Below are 14,526 nucleotides of genomic sequence, written 5' to 3' on the forward strand. Positions count from 1 at the left end.
TCTACAAATATGAGGAAGGATTGCAGTAATGTTAATATTTCTACATTATAAGACTGAATAATGAGAAAAACTAGTCAAATAATAATGATTCTTAACAAATGTCTCCAGCTTGGAGGTAATTATAGTGGGCAGGTATTAAAGTAAATACGGTGTCGTCATAATTAGCATTTATGAAATAATGTTCACAGGAAGAACTTTCTATTTTAACTTCACAGATTCTTACAGTTCTTGAGAAGCAGGTATATGGCAAACAGAAATATTTGCAGCTTCTTTATCTTTCTTTTCCAAAATATCCTTAGTAAGGGCACAAAGGGACATGCCTTATTCTAGGGTGGTCCAGAAAGACAGGGGCAACTGGAAATGTGAGTGTCCCCCTCTGACTTGGGTCTGGCCTTCTGCCCCTGTGGCCCCTGCCTCTTTCTGATGGTAAATGCAGAGAGATGGTGATGGATGGTTTGTCACAAATAGTTTTCAGTTTACCAAAGTGCACCTGGCTTTCTCTGAACTTCTTTGAAATGCTTTTAGAGCAACATGGAGAATGGAATTCAACAATTCTCCACAGCTGCAGTCAGAATACAGTGACCCCAGGAGCAGCTGGGGGCAGTTATTTTCATGTTTTGTAGTTGCTATTTCCTTAAAAGCTTTTTCAGAATGTTCTGGAAGGTCCTGTGGTATCCATATTATAAGAGACGGTGTGTGGGGCAGACTCTTGGATTCCAGGCCCTCATCCAAAATTTGGCAAATACTTGTCTCCACTTCTCACCAGCAACATGTTGTCTCAGAAGTACTTGCCCTGTGCCCTCCCGTGTCAGCCCAATAGGCCCACATGCAGGAATGACTCTCCTCTGGAAGCTCTGTTTAGTGAAGGAAACCCACAAGTAGAAGCAAGGAACCCTGGGATCTGGCATCAGTCGAAGCTTAAATCACCTCTTTGACCTTTTGTCAGTATCTCTTTCTTCTGGCCTTAGTTTCCCACATCTGTAAAATGAGGATGTTGGACAGAAGATCTTAGAAGACTCTTTCTGTAGGGAATTGACAATGATGTTTTAAGGTAAGAAACTGATTGTAGGGGGTGGGCACGGTGGCTCATCCCTGTAATCCCAGCACTTTGGGAGGCCGAGGCAGGCAGATCAAGAGGTCAGGAGTTTGAGACCAGCCTGACCAACATGGTGAAACCCCGTCTGTACTAAAAATATAAAAATTAGCTGGGCATGATGGCATGTGCCTGTAATCCCAGCTACTGAGGAGGCTGAGGCAGGAGAATCGCTTGAACCTGGGAGGCAGAGGTTGCAGTGAGCTGAGATCACACCACTGCACTCCAGCCCAGGTGACAGAGCGAGACTCCGTCTCAAAACAACAACAACAAAAAACCAAACAAACAAAAAAAGAAACTGATTATAGCAGAAATCCGAACTATTTCCTTGGGCAAGGCTGTTTTTACGTAGAGACAGATTAGTAAGCAGAATAAGTAGCCTCTCTTGAGGCTTTAATGGATGACAAAGGACTGTATTATTATTATTATTATTATTATTTTTAGATAAGGTCTCACTCTCTCACCCAGTCTGGAGTGCTGGCTTGCCATCTTGGCTCACTGCAATTTCCGCCTCCCAGGCTCAAGTGATCCTCCCACCTCAGCCTCCTGAGTAGCTGGAACCACAGGCATGCACCATCATGCCTGGCTAATTATTTGTAGTTTGGGTAGAGATGGGGTTTAGCCATGTTGTCCAGGCTGGCAAAGGACTGTATTTTAAAACAAAACATAACACCCCCATAATCTTTTCCAAAACAAATGAACAGTTCTCACTTTTTTAACTACCCCATTAACAGTGCCTAAAATATCACCAATAGATCCTTCCCTTTTTGCAGATTTTGTGATTTTCTAGAGTTTATAAAAAAAGATATAAATGGCTCTAAAAGGAGGAGTAGACAATACTATTATCAATGGGATTAGTGGCCTTGACAAGAGGCAGAGATTCTAGCACTGTTCCTGGTTCTATGCTTGTGAAGCAGCTCAGGCAGTTCCCAACTTGAAGGGACATATTCTAAACCAGCACTTTGCAAGCTTTGATGAATCTACAAATGACCTAGGGGAACATCTAAAATGTAGTTTCTGAATCAGTAGGTTCTGCATGGGACCTGAGAATCTGTATTTCTAGTAAGGTTTCAGGTGATGTGGATGCTGCTGGTCCACAAACACACCTGGAGTAGCAAGAGTTTATAGCACATGACTCTCTCTTTTGAACATAGCTAACTGGACTGCAGGGGCCGAGCCCATGACTCCAATCCAGTCAGTGGGTAAGCTGACCTCTGATCACAAAGGAATATTGGGTCCATCAGGAATTTAAACAGGAGAGGTAGGCAGTGGTTTAGGAGTAGAAGTTAAAAAATCTAAGGAAACACAGAGACACATACACAGAGAAGCTGCCTCATTTTAATGACAGAACATTAGAGAAGGACCCTGTGAAGACTGTCTTCTGCCGGTGTGAGTTATGTCTAGATCTTGAAAACAGAGATCTTTGGCTCCTGTCTCCCCCATGCATGCCCGACCCTACTCCCTCTTTATCCATCAGGCCTGTGTGCTGAGATTATTTTCAAAGTTCCTGGGGGGCCAACCAGGTAACTGGGGCTTTAGTTGAATCCTGAAAACTCTATGTTGTGAAGGAAAAGCTGGAGTTTGGGTGGGGATGTATACGTGGGTTGGGTCTCAAAGTAAAGGGGCTTTGGATTACTTGAAAGCCTTGGATGCTTGATGGCAAAGGTTTGTGTGTGGGCTGAGAGTGGGTGCAGAAATAATGGAAGATGAGGAAGAGTCCTGTGTCACAATTTTTTCAGGGCTGCTCAAGAATTTTGCCAGTAGTGCCAATCTATTTGTAGGGATTTGGATGACTAGCTCACCTATCTTTCTAGAATGTTTTCCTTTCCCCTCGCATTCTCATGGTTGCCAAGAGAGTACATGGCATAATTCTAACTCCTTGCCATAGTTGATTGGTCCAGCAGTGGAGAGCTGACCCAAACTGGGCCAATGTCCTCTTTTCCCAGGAATTTGGAATTGGTCCTAAGAGTCAATTTTGACTCTTTCTTGGTATCAGGATTTGTATCATGCAGAACTCAGGAACCATTGAAAAAACGTTTTCTGCTATAAAAAATGTTTTCTGCTATAAAAAATGGCAAATAGGAAGAATGACTCTACAATATGGCAGAGGAAAATGGAGCAGATACACTGGAAAAAATCAAACAGAAAGAAGAAAAAACTGGTTCCCTGCATGATTCTAGTTCTTGTTCTAAATGGTTTCTGAGACTAAATTGCATCTATCCTTGTATTCCCTGAGATATTCCAATATCCTTTCAACAATTGTTGTTTGTGGCTTAAGCCATTACAAGTAGGGATCTGTCATTTGCTACTGAGAAAGCCCTAATGAAAACATGCTTTAGAGAAGGTCTCCTGGAGCTGAGGCAGATCTTTCTGGTTCAACTGCAATGATAGATGGAAGGTAGCGGTGGGCCCAGATCAATAATATGCCATGGAGAGTGCCACTCCTTCTTGTTTATCAGTAGTCTCATGATCACTAGCTTGAAGGATGTTCACAAGATACTCCATCCATCCATCCATCCATCCATCCATCCATCCATCCATCCATCCATCCATCCATCCATCTAATCATCTATCCATCTATCCTCTATCCATCTCAGAAAGATTTCCTTATTTCCTCTGTTGGCTAGACTCTATGCTAATGGCTACTCTGTGACCTCTGGTTACTTGTTTTCATGTTGTACCCATATTTAGTACGTGATATTATATTAAGTCCTAAAATTATGGTAACACAGAACAGGCCCATTCCCCCACAGTTTGATCTCCCCCATAATATTTCTTTCTATGTTGTACAAATGTGAAATGTGTAATTATACTACCTCTTCTTGAGAAATGTCTTAAATCCAATATCCCAAATGCATTAAATACATCATCTAGGTGTGTGTGTGTGTTTTGAGACGGAGTCTTGCTCTGTCACCTAGGCTGGAGTGCAGTGGCACAATCTCAGCTCACTGCGACCTCTGCCTCCTGGGTTCAAGTGATCTTCATGCCTCAGACTCCTGAGTAGCTGGGACTACAGGCGCGTGCCATCACGCCTGGCTAATTTTTGTATTTTTAGTAGAGACAGGGTTTTACCACGTTGGCCACGCTGGTCTCGAACTCCTGACCTCAAGTGATCTGCCTGCCTTGGCCTTCCAAAGTGCTCATTTAAGTGTTTTTATTTGAAACAGAGAAGAGGCCAGGTACAGTGGCTCACCCCTATAATCCGAGCATTTTGGGAGACAGGTAGGGGGATGGCTTGAGCCAAGAAGTTTGACACCAGCCTTGGCAGCATAGTAAGATCCCATCTCTACAAAAAAGTTAAAAAATTATCTGAGCATGATGGTATGCATCTATACTCCCAGGTGCTTGAGAGGCTGAGGTGGGAGGATCACTTGAGTCCTGGAGTTTGAGACCAGCCCAGGCAACAGTGAGACCCCATCTCTACCAAAACAACAACAACAAACAAAACAAAACCAAAATTAGCCTGGCATGGTGGCACACTCCTGTAATCCCAGCTACTTGGGAGGCTAAGGGTGGGAGGAGTGCTTGAGCCCAGCAGTTTGAGGCTGCAGTGAGCTATGATCACCCACTATAATCTAGCCTAGGCCACAGGTAGAGACCCTGTCTCTGAAAAATAAAATAAAAATAAAAATAAAATAGAGAAGGGTGTCTCAGAGTCCCTGTCCAGAGACAAGGACACCATTCCTGATGGGTGTTATATTTGGGATCTACTGGCTCTTTGCCCAAGTTCTTCATTTTCTTTTTGAAGGCTTAGGTGCTGGTTGAGAGGGTGATGTAGGTTAGCTTGGTTTTCAGCTGTCCTAACCCCTGTTTGGACCATAGATCTTTTCCAAGTATCCTGGGACCCCAGAATCATTCACTTTCATTTCATTTCTGCTGAAGACTCCTAAGAAGGGAAATTTTCATCTCTGAATTCAAGCCTAAGTCAGAGCTTCTCCCACAGATACACTTTCTCAGGAGTTCTTGCCAAGAGACCTGGACTAGCAAGAATAAAGCAAAAGAGAAGGAGGGCTGGACGTAGTGTGCCTTGTGTTAGCTGGTTGTAAATGATCTCAGAATCCTGAGACACCTACTGTGTTGAGAAGCTTCAGAGCTTCTCTCAACTCTGAGATTCACAGAGAGCCAGTTCACTTGAAATGTAAACATCTTAGCCTTTGGAAGAGAAAAAGAGAAACTGTCATTGTGTGTTGGAATATGATCTAGGTAGAGCAGTGGTTCTCAACATTGAATCACCGGGGGAGCTTTTAAAAAGCATGAATGGCTGGGCATGGTGGCTCATGCCTGTAATTCCAGCACTTTGGGAAGCCAAGGCAGGTGGATTACTTGAGGTCAGGAGTTCAAGACCAGCCTGACCAACATGGCGAAACCCCATCTCTATTAAAATACAACATTAACTGGGTGTGGTGGTGCATGCTTGTAATCCCAGCTACTTGAGAGGCTGAGGCAGGAGAATTGCTTGAACCTGGGAGGCGGAGGTTGGAGTGAGTCCAGATCGCACCATTGCTCCAGCCTGGGTAACAAGAGCAAAAATCTATCTCAAAGGAAAAAAAAAGAAAAAAAACAGCATGAATGCTGGGCCTCAACAGAGTAAATGAATCAGAGTCTCTGGGTAGAGTGTGGGCATGGTGCTTCTGAAAGCTTCCCAAGGTATTTTCATGTCAAGATCAAGGATCTTGGTCTAAGAGATAAGTGAGAGATGGCCATTTAATATGGTTTGGCTGTGTTCCCACCTAAATCTCATCTTGAATTTTAACTCCCACAATTCCCATGCGTCATGGGAGGAACCTGGTGGGAGGTAATTGAATCAAAGGGGCAGGTCTTTCCTGTGCTGTTCTTATGATAGTGGATAAGTCTCATGAGATCTGATAGTTTTAAAAATGGAAGTTTCCATGCAGAAGCTCTGCTTTTCTCTTTGCCTGCTGCCCTTCATGTAGGAAGTGACTTGCTCTTCCTTGCCTTCCACCATGATTGTGAGGCCTCCACAGGCATGTGGAACTGTAAGTCCATTAAAATTCTTTCTTTTGTAAATTGCCTAGTCTTGGGTATGTCTTTATCAGCAGTGTGAAAATGGACTAATATAGCTATGTTCTAGCTCTCCTTTTTTGACATTCCTGGGATCCTGCAGAAGTGTTATATTTCAGGGGTGTTGTAGAGCTCTAGACATTCAGGGCACATCTTTTTTAATTTTAATTTTTTTATATTTAAATTTATTTGTTATTTTTAAAATTTCAATAACTTTAAGGGCAAGAGTGGTTTTTAGTTACATGGATGAATTATATAGTGTTAAATTCTGAGATTTTAGTGTAGTCAGGGCACATCATGTGGTCAAGTGTTTAACCAGTGACTCTTGATAGAGAAAGAAAAGGAAGATCTGTTGGTGTTTAAGCATTTGATATTTTGTAACTAGGATGAGTGGGCTGTGCTCTCTGTTCCTGTCAGGTTCCATCATCGCTCAGGGCACTGCATCTCAGCTTCCCAGAAAGAGCTGATAGTTTCTGGCCTGGCCCTCGTTGTTTGGTTTGGAAGGGCTTTTGGTTTGTCTGTTACTTTGTCCGTGCCCCGTAAGTGAGTGACTGGCCACTCAAAATGAGTGATGCTAAAGGGATAGGAACCAGAGAATGCAGATTCAAAACCAACCTCTTTATATTAAGGAAGACTGGGCTTTGGGGAAAGAGGAGATCCAAAAAAATCAAACAAGAGAGGGGACATGTGTGGCTGTAATATTGTAGAGATATATCAGGTATCACTCAAGCCATGTGGAGAGTTGAGAGTCTTCTTGTGGTAAACACACAAAAGTTAAGCTGTTCCTCACAAAAACTTGGGTGCTTGTAGAGAAGAACACATTATCTAGGTTATCATCTGTCTAGATTTTGCTACTCCCAGAGTGGCCAACTTTTGTGCTCGAATAAAGTCACTGCTGTGTGTTTGGAAGATGTCTTTACTTGCCAGAATGAATAGAACACCCTGAAAGTGCCTGGCTTCAGCATTTCAAAGTGAACTGGAACCTCAGGGTCCTTCATAACAAAACTGACCTTGGTCTTCTGGTCTTCATGAAATATTAGTGTTTCAGTGAATATTTCTCAATTTCATCCACCCCAGATAGTTCTTACTCAGCCATGTGCTAACAATTTTATTTGTAGTTGGTTCTTAAATGGAGCTGGAAGTACAGCCTAGTCTATCAATTATTGAAAAAATCAACCAATAACATTTCCTTTGTTTCCTTGCCTGCAAAATCTCAGAAACAGAACCTTTGAAAATGGCCCCGTAAGTCTTTGGGATGATCCACATTCTTTGTTGTTTTCATATGCCAGAGTGCATAGGAGCAAACCCCCACTTCTACTTTGTAAAACGTTTCGACATAAATGTCTGGTTCTTCTGAACACTCTCATTCCAAGCACAGAATAATTATTAGCTTGGAGAGGCTCTGTTATTATTATTTTTTTTCATTTTCGTTTAAGATGTTAGGATCCCTGCCTACGTAAATGAAGTCAGGAAAGACACTGAGATGTTAGGATATTTCTATTTTCTTCTTTCCTGGGTAGGTTCTCCTAAAAGATGTCAACGTTCAATTGTTGGCTAGCAACCTGTGGCATTTAATTATTCTTGACGTTTAATCCATCATGGTGTGAAAAAAAAAGAAAATGTAGCCTGTCTACTCCTCCTACTCTTCCAAGAGAAACAATAGAATAATTAAATTGGTAACTAAAGTGCTAAGAATAATGAGAAACCACATAAGACTAGCATGATGTTACTCTTAGAACATTAACAGGAAACAAGTTCTGAGGCCATCTCCTCCTACTTCATTTTTTTTCTCTTCCTGTCCAGATAATCATGAGTCATCATCCTGTATAAATGAATAATAGTTTAATTTAAAGAAGCCAATATTGTTTGGAGGTCGTTTATCACTTCATGGCTCTCATTCACAGTCAAGTCATGTGGAACTACACAACTTTCTTTTTGTGCACTGGAGCTGGAAATCTTGTTGAGTTTGTGAGGCCTTACTTCTGCATATTTGAATCTGGTGACCAAATTAAACATTGTTCTAAGTAAGCGGGTGGGTGGGGATAGTGATGGGCTGGGACTGAGGTGGGGAGACGGAGAGCTGCCTTGAGAGATTTTGGGCTTTCGCACTTGTGATTTCAGGGCGTGGAAGCTGGATTTGGGTTTGAATAGTAGTGTGTTGATAGTGGTGTGTGTGATAGAGAACTGATCCTAAAACTTAATATTTCAATAAGAACAATCGTAAAGGACAGAAAATGGGACACTTTTTAAAGGCTAACTAAAGAAATTGGATTCATACTGTTAGGACTAATGATTGAAAGCAAAGGAAAACTCAAGCAACGTTCCTCAGCCGGCACATTCAAATGATAAATTACATTTAAGCACTGAAGGAAACAACAGCTGCAGTTAATGAAAAGCCAAATTTATCTAAATTTCTCCAGTTGATCAGTCAAAATAATCAGTATGGCTCTCACTCCATAATCACTTTTTGGTGGGGGACGGGGAGGAGAGGGGAGATGAGAGACGGGGAAGACAAAGAGAGAAGATAGGTTTTTATTTTAAAAGGCATAGCTTCCAAAAAGGAACTGTAAAACTACTGAGTTGCAGAAAATTCATTTTCTTGTTATCAATATCATCAATACTCTAGATTTGTTGTTTTATTTTTAACTCTCCTAAGGATAATGCAGTTGGCTTTTGTATGGAATGAAGCCTATGGACATGGGCTGGAGGTGGGAAATCCGGGGGCGGGTTGTGATAATGATACAAATCTGAAATGCTTTCCAAAACATCATATGTCCATTGAGCTGTTTCATTTTTACAACACCCATGAAATAGACAACAGGTATTGTTTGTGGCAGTTTTACACAGACAGGTACCAAAGGTTTGGGGGGGCCAAGTGACCTACCCAAAGTCAGCTAATAAGCTCGTCTACAAGCTGGGGACAGAAGAAGATGTCCACACTCGTCACCAAACGCTCTACTAGAAAACAGAAATAAATTCTCCATGCCTCATATCCTTACATGGTGAAAGCAGGAAAATCCTGTTGCAGAAACCACTTGGAGGAGCTGCCATCTAAGGCTGCTTGGGGCCAGCTTCCTTCCAGCACAGAGCTCTGCGCAGAGCCTGCATGTGGTGTGGAATTCCATTAGAACTTACTCACCATATGTTTGTCTGCTGGTGTTCAATGGAACCTGAGGGAGGGCATAATGGATCTCCGTTACTAAATCGTGTGGAAGGCTTCCAGAGATTTAATAGTCTACCTTGAGGTGATGAATAGAGGCGCTCTTGTGTGCCTTGCATAATCAGGGAGCCTTGGTGCTCTGAATGCGCCACGCTCTCCTCAGACACCCTTCTGGAAAAGTCTGTACAGCTGGCACTCCTGGAGTCATTTCAAAAGTGGAGATGGGCGGGGAGGGTGCCTCCCTCTCATCTTCCTTGAGAAAAGATCTGCGGGATGAGACTGCTCTGATAGCTGGAGATTTTGAGTAGAAGGAAATAGGCTAGAGGATTGGAGAGGAGAGGGAAGGCATTCGGTGACCTGGATTTCCCTCCTTGCAGATGTAGTGGTCTGATCATTCTATCAAGGCCATGACTGTGAAGAGCACTGTGGGTGATGGCTGGTGGCTCACGGGAGCTGGCTTGTGCATGGCGCCCAAAGCCAAAGGTGAGGGGCTGCTGGTAGCACTGAACCGTGAGGCTGCCAAATGGCCATGAAATTTTATTCCTTCCAGTTAATTTTCTCATTGATGTGCTTTTAATTCATATGGCGTAGGAGCGACAGAAATAGAACTATGGTAGAACTTTGCTGGTTTGTCTGCCAGGGAACTGAACACTTGAAAAGGTAGGAGCACAAGGAGACTGAGCCTGTGAACTCAGAAAGGGCAGAAACCAAGCTGCTTCTCCAGTGGATTCAAAGTCTAGATAGCTGTGAGAGTGGGGGACATGGAGAATGCAGATTATTAGTTCTTTTTCTCATTCCTGTGGCTCTTTACCATCCCCTCTGGTCTTCCGCCATCTTGTAGGTAACATTTCTCGTTGCTGCCTCTTCTCTTCTCTTCCTTTTTTTTTTTTTTTTTTTTTTTGAGCTCTTCTCCTGGAACAGGTGAAAGTCTCTTTACTTTCTCCTTCCCATTCATCAGAGATTTTTTACGGAATTTCGCTTTTGTTACCCAGGCTGGAGTACAATGGTGCAATCTCAGCTCACTGCAACCTCCGCTTCCCAGGTTCAAGCGATTCTCCTGCCTCAGCCTCCCGAGTAGCTGGGGTTACAGGCATGCACCACCACGCCCGGCTAATTTTGTATTTTTAGTAGATACGGAGTTTCTCCATGTTGGTGAGGCTGGTCTCGAACTCCCGACCTCAGGTGATCTGCCCATGTTGGCCTCCCAAAGTGCTGGGATTACAGGCATGAGACACCACGCCTGGCCTTCCTTTCCTTTTTTGACAGTCTAACCCACATATTAAATCCTACCATGAAAACCAAAGCCCATCCCTCCAGTATGGACTCTGCATTGCACCAAAATATGAGGGCATTTTTGGTACCGGGAGCCATGTTTGAAGTGGATGGAATACTGAAAGCCAGACAGAGAGCCATCTTTTCATGGACTTGCCTGCAGGTCTGTGCATGAAGGAATCTTGTATAATTATTCCAGTTTAAGCAAACTCTGAGGTATTCGTTTTTTCATTTATTCAGCATCTACCATGTAGCACGTACTTGTCAGACATGCAGAGTACAACAACAAACAAGGCTTGGTGCTTGCCCTCTAGAGGCTTTCTGGGAATGCATTAAAATAAATCAGAAGTTGGTGAAGTGTTAGATGTGTGGCAGAATTTCCTTTTCCTATCTCTTTGTTTACACAGGGAACTCCAGGAATTGGGAGAGGATAATGGGGCTAATTGTAATGTCAAGGTAGAGAGAGAGTTTGTAATGTGACTTAAGGTTGGGAAGGGGCAAATTTTCTTTTAGGATTATAAAGTAAAATTATATCAGATGCTAGCCAAGGGTGCAGCTGGGCATGAATCACTTATGCAGACCTAATGGGCAGTTATTGGCAGGAGATTGTTCTCCCATGCCAGTGGGAGATGCATCTGAAATTGTTTTTAGATACGTGAGGAGAACAAAAGAAATAAAAAAGGAAGCTGAGCCAGAGAGTGGGCCACCTCCGCTCCCTCAACTCCTGGGGTCCAAAGCTCCCCTTGTCTTTCCTCTAGAAGCAAAAGAGGGAGAGAATAGCTTAGACTACAACACGTGGCAGTCTTTGAACCTTGCAAGATCAGGGATGCACCAAAGCTAAAGGAAGAGAATTAATTTCAGGAATGGAAAAGTCTGGGACTTCTGGAGCAAAGAAACTAGGAGAAAGAACGTCAGAAAATTTGGGTAGTTCAACTAGCCTTTACTTATTTATACTTGTAGTGCTGGTGATATTCTCAGGGTGTACTTGAAGATCAAAACAAGAAAGAGTTTCTAATCCAACTAGGGTAGGAGGGTTCAGGGGAGAGTGGAAGAAGTGTACCATCACCTGTAAATCCTGAAACATCGTAGACTTTAGCACAGGACAGTCAAACAGAGGCCAGCAGATATTAGCTCTGTTCGTTATTCTTCACAAATTCCTGTGCTTTCTCTGTCTTTTCTCCTTTGCAACATGATCTTTATGAGGATTCTTTGTTCTTTTCTACCAGACTAGTGGTTGTGGATATACTTGGGACTCTTCCTTTTCCCAGTACTAGACTCTCTAGTTAGGAGGATCAGTAGGTCTCTGGGGATAGAGTAGGAAATTCAAAGGTCATAGAAAGATGAGGCATGGGACAGAGAGCTGCAGGGAGAATCATAACTCTTTCTTCTCAACCATAAAGTTTTCTGCAGTGTGACACCAAGTTGGCCTTCCAGGCCTATTTCTCAGTCCTGCTGTAGTCACCCTGGCTTCTGGGCCTTCCCTTGACGTTCCTTGGCTTCTTTGTCACGTTATTGTTTATGAAGTCTCTGGTTTCCTTTACCAGTCCTAGAGGGGATGCTATCCATTTCCTCTCAATCCTACCTGATGCAGCTTTGGGAAATGCACAAAAGACTCTTCTTACAAACTCCTTGAGCATTTATTGGCAGAATGTTGTTCCTTGGAGGTAGCTAATTTTTTTTTTTTTCTTTCTTCTAGATGCTTTTGGGATTTTTTTCTGTGATCTGCTGTTCCAAAAATTCATGAGAATTTATCTGGATATGGATGTGATCCCTTTCAAAGTTAAAAACCCAAATTCTTCTCTCTAGGCCTTTTCCACTTTTTATCGGCAAAGTGGGAATAACTACTTACCTTCAGATTGTTGGGAGAGTTTAATAAGACGAAAGACATAAAAGTACAGTATCACCTGCAAGTTTACCCCCTCCCTACCTCAGCAAATCCATACCTGGCCAATTAGCAAGAGTAGAAGATTTCTAAAGGTTCCCCAGTAGCCTTACATAGGGAAAGGTGGTGCTTTCAGCTACAGAATATCTTCTCAGCATTTGTAAGCTTCTTTAATTGGTAACAGATCCAATGATCCAATCCAGCAGCTGCAGCAGATAGAAGAGTTGAAAGATTCTAGAAGCTGCCTACTCCTGCTGCATTAGACATTTACATTATAATCATTGGCCTCATTTTCCTGTTTATCTCCTTAAACATTTTTTTAATCAACTTTTTCCCCCAGGTGTGATTTACATACAGTTATATTCACCCTTTTAAGTGTTCAGTTCATTAAGTTTGGCAAATACTTATCATCACTGCCTCGTTATACTCACAATAAAGAATATTCCCATCACCCCAGAATCTACTGCATGCTTCTTTCCCTTTAATCACCTCTGCCTCCTTCCAGTCCCTGGCAATCACTGTTGGGCTTTCTATCATTTTAGTTTTGCCTTTCCCTGTATTTCTTATAAATTGAATCATACAGTTATGTAGTTGTAAGTCTTGGGTTTCTTTCACTTAGCAAACTGCTTTTAAGATTCATCCATGTTGTTTTATGTAGCATGAACTATTTCCTTTATATTGCTGAGTAGTATCCCAATGTATAGATGTACCAGAATATGCTTGTTTATTCATAGTTGATAGACATTTGGGTTATTTGCAGTTGTTGACTATTATTAATAAAGTGACTATGAACATTTGTACACAAAACATTATGTAGAAATATGCTTCCATTTCTCGGGTAAATACTATGAGTAGAATTGCAGAGTGATATGATAAGCGTATGTCAAAATGGTTTCCAAAATGGCTGTATAATTGTATATTCCCACCAGCAATGTATGAGTTTCAGTTGCTCCATATTCTCATCAATCCTAGGTATTGTCAGTCTTTTTAATTCTAGCTATTTCAGAGAGAGTATACTGGTATTTCATTGTGGTTTTAATTTGCATTTCTCTAATGACTAATGACGTTGAACATCTTTTTACGTGCTTATTTGCCATTCATATTTTCTTTGTTCAAATCTTTTGCTCATCTAAAAAATCGAGTTGTCTTATTATTATTGAATTGTGTTTTTTAATATGTTCTGGATTCAAGTCTTTCATCAGATACAAATTTTGCAGACATTTTCTCCCACCCATTTTGTGGCTTGTATTCTTATTAATAGTCAATTTTAAAGATCAAAAGTTTTTAATTTGACAAAGTCTAATTTGTCATGCTTTTTTTTGTATTTTCTGTGTCCTATTTTTGAAATATTTTCCTAACCCAAGATCACAAATATTTTTTCTTATGGATTTTTTTTGAAGTTTTATAATTTTAGCTCTTATATTTAGACATGTGATGCTTCTTGAGTTAATTTTTATGTATTGTGAAAGGTTAGTGTCTAGGCTTGTTATTTCTCCAAATGGATATCCAATTGTTCCAGCACTATTTGTTGGAGAAAACTATCTTTCCCCATTGAATAACCTTGACATCTTTGAGTAGATCTATTATTGGACTCCTTTTTGTTCCACTGATCTGTATGTCTATCCTCATATAAATACTATACTGACTTAATTATTATAGCTTTACAGAAAGCCTTGAATCAGGTAGTGAACACTTTCTAAGTTTTTCAAATTTATTTTAGCAATTTCAGGTCATTTCATTTCCCTATAAAATTTAGAATCAGCTTACCAGTTTCTACAAAAAGACTGCTGTGATTTTGATTGGGATTGTATTAAACCCTTAGATCAATATGGGAAAGTTGGTACATTAATAATTTTGAGTCTTTAATTCATGAACATAGTATGTCTATTTATTCAGATCCTCTTTAATTTCTTTTAGCAATACTTTATTTTGTAGTTTTAGTATGTCAGTATTACACATATTTAGACAAATCTCTAACTCTTCATATTTTTGACACAATTGTAAATGGTATATTTATATTTTAAAAGTAAACGTCCAATTATTTGTTGCTAGTATATATAAATGCAATTGATTTTTATATATTCATCTTGTATTCTG

The 14,526-nt window shown here is 41.2% G+C and overlaps 1 long non-coding RNA gene across 1 annotated transcript in view; it reads left to right on the plus strand.

Moving 5' to 3' along the window:
* The first annotated feature begins 8,065 nt into the window (after positions 1 to 8,065).
* The window catches only part of LOC105514123, a 29,685-nt gene continuing 23,224 nt past the window's right edge, over positions 8,066 to 14,526 (plus strand). Inside the window, exons 1-2 of the long non-coding RNA XR_001002133.1 lie at positions 8,066 to 8,139; positions 9,653 to 9,758. This is a non-coding gene — a long non-coding RNA (uncharacterized LOC105514123). The remainder of the gene's footprint in view (positions 8,140 to 9,652; positions 9,759 to 14,526) is intronic.

The sequence above is a fragment of the Colobus angolensis genome, unplaced genomic scaffold (assembly GCF_000951035.1).
Source record: "Colobus angolensis palliatus isolate OR3802 unplaced genomic scaffold, Cang.pa_1.0 Scaffold24, whole genome shotgun sequence".
NCBI lineage: Eukaryota > Metazoa > Chordata > Mammalia > Primates > Cercopithecidae > Colobus > Colobus angolensis.